The sequence below is a fragment of the Anolis sagrei genome, chromosome 4, assembly GCF_037176765.1.
Source record: "Anolis sagrei isolate rAnoSag1 chromosome 4, rAnoSag1.mat, whole genome shotgun sequence".
Classification (NCBI taxonomy): Eukaryota; Metazoa; Chordata; class Lepidosauria; order Squamata; family Dactyloidae; genus Anolis; species Anolis sagrei.
In genome coordinates this window covers 172,449,877-172,461,472 of record NC_090024.1, presented here as the reverse complement: position 1 = coordinate 172,461,472, position 11,596 = coordinate 172,449,877, and positions in this window count along the sequence as shown.

The window sequence follows — 11,596 nt, the reverse complement described above, 5'->3', positions numbered from 1 at the left end:
AGCACTAATAGTGAGCATTGGGTACAATGTAGAATGAATATATTTGAGAGATTTACCTTCCAAGAAACAGTTTTAGGATTGACACTGGAGCAGAAAAAATGAAAGTTAATAAATCTAATTCGGATTATTTTGAAATTGTTATTTTGATGATAAAATGAAAGATTTCAGATTCAGAGTATATCTTCTTCCAGCAAATCCAAGAATTCTCATTCTTAATTTTATATTCTGAACATTTGTGAGCTAAAATTTAGTACATGGCATTTAGGAATAATGCATCATGTTATTATCCATAGCAGAACCCGCCAAACTAAAGCTCATGGGCCAGATACGGCCCTCCAAAGTCATTCACCCGTCCTCTGCCCTAAACTTCAGACTTAGGTTGCCCAAACCTGAAACGACTTGAAGGCACACAACAACAACAATCCCAATTAACTTGTCTATCTCATCAGCCAAAAGCAGGCCCACATTTCCCACTGAAATACTGGTAAGTTTTTATTGGTTAAAATAGTTTTTCATTTAAAATATTGTATTTCCCTTTCTTTTATTTGCACTACAAATAAGATATTTTCCGTGTTCACAGGAATTTCCTCCTACTTTTTTCAAAATGTAGTCCACCCCCTCCCACTCCAACCATCTGAGGGACCATGAACCAGCCCTCTGCTTAAAAATTTTGAAGACCCCTGATCCAGAGTCTGGAAAGCTGTTTAAAAATGGTGATTAGTTACTGCAGTGTTTCCTATACTCTCTGGAACCACCCACACAATACCTGTCTCAGGAGCTCCCAGTTCAAAATGGCGGGTGGTCAAACAATGTCCCCTGAAAACGTGGGAGGAATCGCTACAAAGTATCAAAAACGCAAGATTTTCAGCTGTGGGAATATCCTGGTTCTGGCTGGAAAATGCAGATCTTCGATTCCCTTTATATCACTACACTCAGAAAATAAGGGATTTTTAAATGTTGGTTTGTTCAGACATGTTGGTTCCTGATTGGTGGTATCCTAAAAACATGGCAACAGTTGACTAGAGGGCAAAAACTTTATCCTGGCAAGAGAACCGTCGTCTTCCGCTCATGTAACGAAGCTTGTGACGCACAAGCAAAGGTTTTGGCAGGTAATGAACTTTTCCCATGTTTTTATGATAAAAGCAATGAGAAACAGACATGTATAACCCAGGAACAGCACCCTGTTGTTCCAAGACATAAGTACATGACCAAACCTGTCTGGACAGATGGCTATGTAGCCTCTGAATGATAATAATAATGATGATGAAATTCTGTTCCTGGCTTGAAAATGTCAGTTCCTGCTTTGAAAGCAGTGGTCCTATTCCACAAACTTTGTTTGTGTGCTACAAATGTCATTAAATGTGTGGAGGCCGAAGTTCCTCTTGCTAAGACAAAGTTTTCGCCCTCTAGTCAACTTTTGCCATTTTTCTGGATAAAAGCAATGAGAACAGATATGTATGGCCCAGGAACAAAACCTGTACAAATGACCAAAATTTCCAGCAGACGTCCTGCAGCAGCCATCTTACGGGCTTCGAAATCCCATAATTAGGCAGCAAGTCTGGACGTTGCAGGCAAAAATCCTGGGACCAACAGATCTGTGTGAATCCTGGGATTTTTTGCCCCGTGTGGAAAACCCGCTTTTTGGTGCTGTCCGTAAGTGCCCCCTGTGTCTCAGGGATCTTTCCATGGTCCCATGTTATTAATCATTTTTATAATTGATCTGGATGGAACAATAGTAGCTTATCCAATCTGAAGATTACATTAAATTGTGAGGCAAAGCTTTGAGGAAAATAGTTTAGTTACAAGTAACTCTTTGTAATAATTTCTTTCTAAGCTCTGACATATGGATGAGACTAAAACCAGAGGAATTTGATCTTCCTCCCTTTCTTGTCCATGACACAAATACCTTCTCCACAGTTTCCTAATCTACTGGGGTGTTGGAACAAGGGAGAGGGGCCATTGAGTCTGGGAAACCAATAGGATCCAGTAGAAGCACCCCAATGCATTCTTACTATTCCCGAAAAAAAATATGTTGCTGTTGTTATTGTTGTGTGCTTTCCAGTTGTTTCTAACTTACGGTGACTTATCACAAGGTTTTCTAGTCAAGATTTGTTCAGAAGAGGTTTGCCATTGCCTTATTATTTACTAAATTTGTTAATTACAACTAATTACTACTTCCTGAAAGACCAATTTCTGAAAACCTCATTACTGCTGATTCACCAACGAGACCAACAAAATCACTCCAGAATATATGTTTATTGTTTACTGTCAACAGGTTATAGTTAGATGCCTAGAAATTTGCAGCGAGGCCAGTAAGGAAGAAGATGGGTTGTGAGGACACAAAGCCGGGATAATTCAAATAATTTGTCCTCCCTTTCTCTCTTCTTCCTTGGCTGGAGGAAAAATGTAAACGGTCCTATTTACTGCTCAATTTTTGGAGAGCTGACTGGGTAAATCAGCAGTGGAGTCAAAATAAATAGTTGGTGGAGTGATAACAACCTGTTTGTACAGCCTGGGAGGACCTGTGTCAGCTACAAGCTGCTAAGATTAATATTTAACACTCTCTGTTTGAAAGAGAACCCAGACTATCCTGAAAGGAAGTTGCCCAAGAAATATCCTGCAACCCTTTTCTGTTATAAACTTAAAACTGACAGCATTTTAGAATGCTTTCTCTTCAGCAGAGAGATGCAACAACTATGTTTTAGTTAAACACTTCTGAGACAATTATATAGAATCATACCTAAAACCTATAGACAAGGCATTAACTTAAGCTCCACTGATTTCAATGGACTTTAGCCACTTGCGTTATGCATTCTTTTCCACATCTATTTATTTTTTCATATATAAAAGAATGCCATTTTTTGGGCAAAACCTTCCAGAATCCTCCAGCCAATATTATTTTTTTTAAAACATCCGAGCTCACTCTGTTATTGTTGTTGTTGTTGTTGTTGTTGTTGTTGCTGCTGCTGCTGCTGCTGCTGCTGATATATTTGTTTATATCCTGACTTTTTCCCAATTTAGGGCACTTTATAAAAGTTAAAACAAATAAAGCTAAAAATTCATCATACAAAAATTAAAAATGCAATTAAACTATCAATAAAATTTAAAAAAGAGTTTAAAGCATTGAAATAGATAACCCAGCACATTATGCAAGGTCCTTCCTCTTTAAGCAGTCTTCAAGGGCTGCTGAAACAAACAAATATCCCTTCACTTCCTCATAGAAAGCTAGGAAGGGAATTTCAGAGCCTGGGGGCAGCCACCAAGAAGGCTCTCTCCCACCAGAGATGTCTCTGTGAGTGTGGTGTGATGGACAGAAAGGCTTCCATAAAAGATGTCAAAACGTAGGCAAAGTACCATCCTTCAGATTACCTTACACTAGTGCTGCTGCCAAACATCCACAGAGCTCCAGGATGTCAGACTGTGGTTGCCTCAATCTGACATTAGCAGTGGCGATACACATGGCCAGGGGCAACAAAAGTAGCAGTAGCAGCAGCCTGTATGGATAGTGGACCAGTCCTGATTGCATCCAGTTATGCTGTCCACAGTATTCCCAAAGCAGCTGCTCTGAAGTGTTGTCCAAACTCCAGAGTATCTCCCAACTTTCCTTAGTGTGGGACTAAACTAGTTTTGGGGATGGATTGGGATATCAGCCCTACTGTATTTCCCAAGGAATACATGGAGCCTCAGTGAGTAGGAAGGCAGATAAACAATACGTGGCTACTTGACTCACTTTTTGCTGAGCATTTTTAATAGAGTATGTTTTTTTTTTAAAAAAGAGTAGTTGAATCATCTTTTAACTTTTGTATTTTGTGAATTTTAACCATTTTTTTTAAATTTGTAGTAAGCTGCCTTCAGTTCCAAAGATGTATCTTGTAATATTTATTACCTTATCATTCAGGCTAATTTGCTCGTTGTATGCTGGTTCCTTGAAGGGACTGGCTTGACCTTGAAGGAGCTGGGGGTGGCCACGGCCGACAGGGAGCTCTGACATGGGCTGATCCATAAGGTCATGAAGAGTTGGAAGCGACTGAACGGATAAACAACAACAAACATGCTGGTTCCTCTCCCTTTTTGTCACAGGACCCATCCAACAATGTACAACTACTTCCAGTGGGGCTCCGTGGCAAAAAGGGGAAAGGAACTGGTGCACGTTGCCACTGCGGCAACACAGTGGCAACGTGCCACTTCCGATATTGCATATTGAATTTGCCTTCCAATATTGCATTTGCAACAATGGGGGGAAGCTGGGCAGCGGACGCTATTTTAATTGATGTTTTAATAATTAATGTTGAATTGTATGGTTTAAATTGTATTTGCTTATGTTTATATTTATACTAGCCGTTCCCTGCCATGCGTTGCTGTGGCCCAGTGTATATATGCTTTGTGTGTATATGTGTGTATATATATATGTTCTGTCGCGCGCTGGGCCTGTAACAGCTGTACTTTTCTATAGGACATATGCTTTAAGCCCAGCGGGAAGCCAGGGGTGCCTCAAAGAGAGGTTCTCGGGAATTTTTCTGAAGTGATGGTCTTTAGAGTCTTTAATGATACAACAAAGTCTTTATTATGGAACAAACAACAAATCTTCAATGGTTCAAACAACACTTCAAGTCTTTCTTAGTCTAGTCCTCAGTGGGCTGGTACCTAACTTTAATTAACTGTACTTTCTCTGTAGGAAAAACCCTTTTAAACCTCTCCCAGGCTGTTTACTATCTATGCCTCATCGGTGTGGGCCCTACTACCGATTCCAAATGTGTCTGGGTATCGAGTTGACCTACCAGCCGAGGCTTGAAGATATTTCAGCTGGAGTTCCGTGGATCTGTAATGCTGTCCTCCCTCAGAGAATTCTTTGAAACTTCAGGGCTGTTTTCCCTCTGATTGCTGTGAGGCTGAGAGGTTGTGAGCTCTTAGCCAGAGCCTTGGGACCTTTTCCCTGGAATTTCTGTTTCTGTTTCCCCGGATGGTCTGTTCCCCTGGATGCTCTTGAGAAAAGAAGCTTTTCTACAGGACGAGCTGGTCTACGTCCTATAGTTTAGCTTCCTTGTGTGAGACTGCCCCAAAAACGGCCCCTTTCCCTCCCAGAGCCCTGAACAAGGGGCAGAACCAAAGCTTAATTATGATGGACAGGAGGCTTGCCCTATGACTGCAAACAGATAACAGAAGGAAAATAAAGTTGGAGCTCCTGGTACAGCCGTACCAGCACATATATTTGTATATATGTGTATATATGTGTGTTTGCATATATATATGTGTGTGTGTGTGTGGTTTTGTGCATGCCTTGTAATGTGATTTTTTAGGCTTTTGAAGTCTCTTCTGCTGTGTTTTTCAGTGTTTTTATGAGTGATGGTCACTTGTTGGCCTGATACGTGTATTGTGTCCAAATTTGGTGTCAATTCATCCAGTGGTTTTTGAGTGATGTTAATCCCACAAACAAACATTAAATTTTTATTTATATAGATGTATTGGCATTGAATTGCTGCCTGCTTTAAAGCTGCTCTGAATCCCCTTTTAGGGTGAGAAGAGCAGGATACAAATATGTGAAATAAATAAATATAAATATGTCGGACAATGCAGGATGTGGGGCAACAGGTTCCCCATGCTGAGACCCCATGGATTTGCTACGATGCATGGTGAATCCCATAGCTAATGCGATAAGGTCCTTAATAATGTTCAGCAGCTGAAAACCTGGGCACCTACCCTAAAGATTGGCTTAAGATATTTTGAGGTGGCAAGATGGCAGCCTTTCACCATTCCATGCACAGAAGGTGATTGGGCCAGCCTTCTCAATCGGTCTTGATACAACTGCCATTTGTCAGGGAGAAATTACATAGCATATACAGAACTCTGTTCAGCAATGTGGTAAACTTTGGGGGATTTTCTGAAGTGTAGCCACTGTTTTTGCTGCACCCAACATCTACTGTTTGAGAGGATCATCTCATGCTGCCTAATGGTAGAGCCGATCCCTGCAGACTCCAAGCCTTTCTCTTCTTCCTTGCCTAAAGGCATTTTTTCCTGCTCTCCACACAGATCTATGAATTCTGTGAGACAAAATGAGCCAACACATCCAAAGAAAATGCTTTCAGAGAAAGAGACAGAGAGTGGGGGTCCAAATGTCACCTTCAAAGCAGCAGAAAAAGCAAGGTCCATCTCTAAATCTAAGGCCGTAAGACACATTGCATTTATTAATTAAGCTATAGAGATCGATACCCAAGACATTTCCTGTGGATTAATGACCAGCTGGGAGGAGCTGATGGGCCTGAGGTACAGCTGAGGGCCATTAACACCAATCACTCATCAATTCCCAGGAAGTACCCGATGCCAAGGTCACTAAGTGACTGGGTTTTATTTTATGAGCAGTGATAACAATAACAATATTTAGCTCTGCCTCCTCCCACTCCTCCCTGAACCAAATGAGCCTCATTTTTATGCAACAGAATAAATCCAGAGACATTCATGTCATACAAATGAAGAGCAACTTCTACGAAATGGAAAGAAATAGTTAAAAAATAAATTGAAATACTCTCTCTTCCTCTCTCACACACAGAGCTGCTGAACGTAGAGAGAAGGTTTTCTTTTTTTCCCATTGTGGTTAGAAATCGTTAATAAGAAGAGACCCCCACCGCGATGCAAAATTGCCAGTTTGCAAAATATTTCAGATATGCTAATTTATTCAGAGCATAGCTGATAGATTAGTCTTCTAAGAAGCAATTTTATGACCCACTGCACCAGTAAATAAATAGTTAAGATGGGGTACAGTGACCACCGCGTGAGCTCCCAGAGAATAAAATCCTATGCATTCTACCCTGGGAGTAAGCCAGCTGAATAGAATGGGATTCACTTCCAATAAATGTGCCTAGGATAGTACTTTGTTGAAGGGTGTATAACCTGACACTTCCGAGTTCTGTGTCCATTTAAAAAAATACCATTATTGGGATCATGGACCAGCCAAAAAGTACTTGCTAGTACAGTCAGAGGAAGGAAACAATCAGCAGTTAAGATATTGCACACAGATTACATATATGTGGAAGAGAAAAAGCATCAATAGAAACTGCTCCCAGCTGGCATATATATGGCACCAATATAAATTATGAGCCAAAGAAAGACCCAGCTTTGAAAACAAAACAGAGCAAGATTGGGGAAGCAATTCAGGTGTATGCCATCTCAAAAATATCTGGTCACAGCAAAGTTATATTTACTTCCCTTCCCTTACTCAGAACAGCACAAATACTTACTTAGGTGATCCCTCGTAGCCCGAGGATGATGGTCCTCCAAGCATAGTGTCTTGGCGGTAGATCCACATGTTCTCCCATAGTGAGGACATGGGTTTCTTGGTAGAAGGTGGTCCTGGTCAGGGTTGGCTTGACATGCCTTTCACTTGGCACCCTTCTCCCTTTCGCCCTCCATTCGTGCCTCTTCAAATTCTGCAGCACTGCTGGCCACAGCTCACCTCCAGCTAGAGTCCTCAAGGGCCAGGGCTTCCTAGTTCTCTGTATCTATGCCACAGTTTTTAAGGTTAGCTTTAAGCCCATCTTTAAATCTCTTTTCCTGTCCACCAATGTTACGTTTTCCATTCTTGAGTTGAAAGTGTAGTAACTGCTTTGGAAGATGGTGATTGGACATTTGGTCAATGTGGCCAGTCCAGCGGAGTTGATGGCGTAGGAGCATTGCTTCAATGCTGATGGTCTTTGCTACTTCCAGCACACTGACATTTGTCTGCCTGTCTGGAGTGGTAATTCTCTATCACTTCATTTTTACACTGCTTTCTTCTGATAGAGAACTCAGGTCTCTAATCACTATCACTCATCTCCCTAGCATGAAAGTCAGAATCCTATTTTAAAAGATGCTAATTTTCCTAAGATTATTTTAACAAATGGGAGATGCCTTACAGGTGTCAAGTTTCTTGTGGATTTGGGGAGGTGTTTCTCAGAAGTTTAAAGTAGATAATAGTGACAGTGGGGTAAAGTGGCCAGAAAGGTCCTTAGGGGTCATGGTTGCTAGAGACATATTTTTAGATGTGTGGGGCTGTGGGGGATCTTGGAAGGAAGCTACTCACCCTGCTTTAGTGGACCCAAGAGACTAGGAGAGCTAGCCAAGGGTGGCAGCCTGCTGTCTTGAGGAAACATTTAATACAAAATTGGACAGTATTTATGTAGATTTACATAATTTACATAAATACTTAAATTTTTATTTATGCGGTGGCGCAGTGGGTTAAACTGCTGAGCTCCTGAACCTGTTTACCGAAAGGTCGCAGGTTTGAATCTGAGGAGCAGAGTGAGCTCCTACTGTTAGCCCCAGCTTCCGCCAACCTAGCAGTTTGAAAACATGCAAATGTGAGTAGGCCAATAGGTACAGCTCTGGCAGCCACATGACCTGGGGGGTGTTTACGGACAATGCTGGCTCTTCGGCTTAGAAATGGAGATGAGCACCAACACTCAGAGTCAGACATGACTGGACTTAAACCTTTACCTTTATCTTATGTAAACTTACTTTTCTGAAGACATGTGGATTGAGCAAACAGACTAGTACTACATCTACATTATAGAATTAATGCATCTTGGCACCACTTTAATTGCCATGGCTCAATACTATGGAATCCTGTGCTTTGCAGTTTGGTAAGACACCAGCATTCTGTGGCAGAGAAGGCTAAAGGCCTTGTGAAACGACAGTACCCATGATTCCATAGCATTGTCATGCTAGTCAGCGTAAAACTGCATCAATTTGATAGAGTAGACCAGAGGTTCCCAACCATTTTGGGGCCATGCCCCACATAAGCATCCCTCCGGACATATAATTCTTATTATTCAAAAAGTAACCACCTATTCACATGGAGGAAGCCCTTTTTTGTTAGTCATTTTATGGCATGTTTGATATTCTTTTGTCATAAAGAGACACAGGCAGTGGAACTAGGTCCAAAACTTCAGTTTGTGGGTTTTCTGACATTACAGGTCAACATCATTTGCTGATGGTTTATGATGTGTCAATGCATGTTCTTTCTATGCTCATTATCTATTCAAAAGGTTCTTTTCCCTAAAAAAAATGCAAGTATTTTAAGTAGCCAGCAACATATAAAGAAAAAATTCACAGGAATGGAAAATGCGAGACCTCTATGCTCGAACCTGATAAATTCCGCTTTTTGCTAATGAAAACACTTCATGCTTGGTAAAGTTAAGTAATGAAATAGAGCAACTATCAAATGGGCAGTAGTCATATTTGATACACAATTGATCTGAGTAATCTGCATCAAATTCAGGGGAACTTAAGTGACCAATTTTATTGTGTGCATTTGCTGAGAATATTCTGTTACCTGACATTAATTTTCTTGTGTCTGGCAATCTTTTGTAAAATTGTACAAAAATATTGACTTTCCTATGAAAGTAATAATTGTGCTTTGGATTTTTTTTTCCACAGATTTCTTGCTACATTCATATGCAGAATGAAAGTAATTTTAAATATATTTTGTATAGCTTGTAATGTTAAAAGAACACTGAGAGGAGTGGATTGTTTGGGATGAAAGTGACCTCCCCTTCCGTGCTCATGCCCTCCCTTTTTTTTGACCAGGGACCACTTGACCAGGGACTACTTTGACCAGGGACCACTTTCCAACATTAGTACCAAAAGTTTTTGGTCAACTTTAGATTTGGTTTGGTTATTTGGGGTGTTGATTCAGAAAATTTCATTGGATACACCACATCAGCTCTAGTTTCTGATACAGAGCATTGGCCATCCAGTAATCAGCATCTGCTTACCTATAGAAAACCATATTTAATAATCTAGAGCTGACGTGGCCTATCCAATGCAATTTTCTGAATCAGCATCCCAAATAATCCCAGGAACAGAACTAAAAACGAAGACACCAAGGCACCCCACTTCCAGGTGCCACATGGAACCACTCCGCTCAGGTGAAGGGAGGAGGAGGAGACGCAGCAGTCAGGAGGTTTGTTGTCGCACCTTTCGTGGGTAGTCATCCTCTCTTCTCCCGACATCCCTCTTGCTTTGGCACTATAAGTGGGTTTTGCAAGACCAGTCGCTTTCATTGCAACAGTATAGTAACAGTGAGGCCGTGGACCATATTTTAGTTCTTGGAGAGCATTGGTGGTCCACAGACCACAAGTTGGGGACCACTGCTTTAGTCAAAGAGAAAAACTTAAGGAAAGAGAGTCCATCTTTTAAAACCTCATCTGGCCCATTGAAGCTCACGGGTTTAACGCCAGATTTAATTTAGTGGAGGAATGGATAAAGCTAGTTTTGACTCTCCTTTCTTGAATCCAGCGAACTATTGAGTCTGAGCACAGGATTCTGAGCATTAACATTTATGGTTCAGTGACATCCTGATCTTAAGTGCTTATGTAAAATGCATAAAGCTTAACACTGGGGTAAAGGGTGCTTTCTACAAAAGGTTGTGGTCAACTGCCAGCATTTCACAGCTTAGCCAATGGTGTCTACCTAATGAAGACTAATGTGGAATGGCTCTTGTCTTGTCCACACAGTGTATTAAAGGGCTGACTATTTCGTTTAGTTAAGCAAACAGGGAACTGTTACAATGCCCTGAGGAGCAATTAGAAAAATGCTCCAGCATTAGATGAAGTGTTAACCACAGTGTCCGGGACAAATTCCAACTCGAATAATGACATTCTATCTCAGCTCCCTCTGCCTCCCCTCCTCCCTTTGGAGGGAACAGTGCCTGTGGTTAGAAACACCAAACTTTACACAATGAAATTTGGACCTCCAGAAAAGCCAAGTGCTTTGAGGCAATTATGAGTATCAACCGCAACACAGAAGTACAGCCTTTTTGTGTGTTTGGGGGACTCCAATTGTGACCCTTCATGCCAACAGAAAAAAAAACATTACCACTGAATTTAAGCCCAGTCATCATATCTGATCTCATTTTCTCCAACATGTTGCTGCTTTCAGTTTGTATCCCAACCACAATGGTCTGAGCTAAATTATGTTGAGAGGTTGTGACCAGTCATAGGTTTCAATTGCATGACTGAGTTGGGATTTGAACGCAACCATGCAAGTATCCTCAGTACTAATTGAACATTTTAACATCTGTACCATGATTGCTTTTATACAGCCATGTTATTGCCTGGATCTACACCCACCATTTAATGCAGTTTGAACTTTTTAAAATTTATCTTATGAGAGGTGAACCGAGGGTACAGTTTAAAAAAACACAACGTTTAAAAACTTGGCATTATACTAAATGACCTTTGACCAGTAGATGGCCAATTGGAGTGCATCTGGTGTTGCTATAAGAAGGTCCTCCATTGTGCATGTGGCAGGGCTCAGGCTGCATTGTAATAGGTGGTCTGTGATTTGCTCTTCTCCACACTCACATGTCATGGACTCCACTTTATGGCCCCATTTCTTAAGGATGGCTCTGCATCTCGTGGTACCAGAGTAAAGTCTGTTCAGCACTTTCCAAGTCTCCCAGTCTTCTGTGTGCCCAGAAGGGAGTCTCTTATTTGGTATCAGCCATGGGTTGAGGTTCCAGGTTTTAACCTGCCACTTTTGGACTCTCGCTTGCTGAGGTGTTCCTACGAGTAGTAGATCTTTGAACTGCATTATACTGTATGATCAGTGTAGAACCAGAAAC